We start from the raw sequence: 1,475 nt of genomic DNA on the forward strand, positions 1-1,475 counted from the left end.
AGAATCGTCGGAGTGCCGTTACGCCATGAGAATGGGCCGTCGGCCATTTTGACTCGCGCGCATTGCGCATCGCTCAAGGTTTTTCACTTCGCTTCAACCATTCTCACCACATCCAGATGTTAATTTGGTGTGTGTGTGTGTAACGTGGCTTTTGAGTGGGAAATCTGCGGTTCGCCGATTGAGAGCCGTCAAACGTCCATACCTGAAGGTGTGATTTCCCCGTCCCTTCTCGAGGACACCTTTGCCCATCTTCGGCAGTGTAACTGCCAACCCAACGGGATTCTGTTCTCGATACGACATCGTATGGACGATCACTGGAGTGGATCGACTTTGGCTTGAAGCCGGAATCAACTTTGGCTTGATGCTGGAATAGAGACATTGGGAATGTTCTTCTTTTCGCTCACTTGGAGCACAGTGAGTTATATTGTACGCACCTGATGGTACCATCACAGGAAATATATATTGGTTGTACAATTGATTATTATTGTTGTTGTACTGTTATTTTTGTGTGATCTTAATACAATACTTGTTTGTTGGTAACAATTGGTGTGGTTTCACCATTGATCTTTGACATACAGAATAACACATCTTTCTGCCGTGACTCCTCTCGGGGCTCGGAGGTACACCGTGACTGGGGTTTGGGGAGGAGCACGTAACAGAAATTGGGGGCTCGTCTTTGATGACAAAATTCCTAAATCTCGTCCGGGATAGAATTCCCTAGCATCCTCGTCCGGGATAGAATTCCCTAACATTCCCCAAATTCCCAAATTTGGAATTTTCTAACATTCCCCAATTTTTTTAAAAAAATTGAATTTTTTTTGTGTGAAGGTTAACAGGTGCTAACTAATAGTCACCATGGTGTTTGACGCAGAAAAGTTTGCGGCGTCCCCTAATGAGGCACAGTTCCAGGCGTTAAAAAGATCGGAACTCATGATATTGGCCAAAAATTTTAACTTGGAGGTCCGAGTTAATATGAAGAAAGCAGAGATGCAGACATTGGTGGTAGAATCTCTGGTGGGACAAGGAACATGGAAAGAGGTAGCCTTGGATTGGTTACCCGAGGAAAAAGAAAATGTGGAGGTCCGGAAAATGGAGATGCAACTGCAGAGTCAGGAAAGGTTAAAAGCGGAAAAGGAAAGAGCAGAACAGGAACGAGAACTCGAGGAAAGAAGAGCAGAGGAAAGAGCAGAGGAAAGGAGAGCTGAAAAGGAACTCGAGGAAAGAAGACCAGAACAGGAATGAGAATTCGAGGAGAGAAGAGCAGAGGAAAAGAGAGCTGAAGAAAAGAGAAGAGCAGAGGAAAGGAGCTTTGAAGAAGAAAGAAGAGCAGAGGAAAGGAGAGCCGAAAGGGAGTTAAAGGAACGTGACAGGGAGTATCAGAAGGAACTTAAACTCAGGGAGCTGGAATTACTGGGAGAACGGAGAGAAGTAGTATCCATGCCGGCTAGTTCGACAACTAGTCAGAGCACTTGGGA

The sequence above is a fragment of the Myxine glutinosa genome, chromosome 4 (assembly GCF_964187855.1).
Source record: "Myxine glutinosa chromosome 4, kmMyxGlut1.1, whole genome shotgun sequence".
Lineage (NCBI taxonomy): Eukaryota > Metazoa > Chordata > Myxini > Myxiniformes > Myxinidae > Myxine > Myxine glutinosa.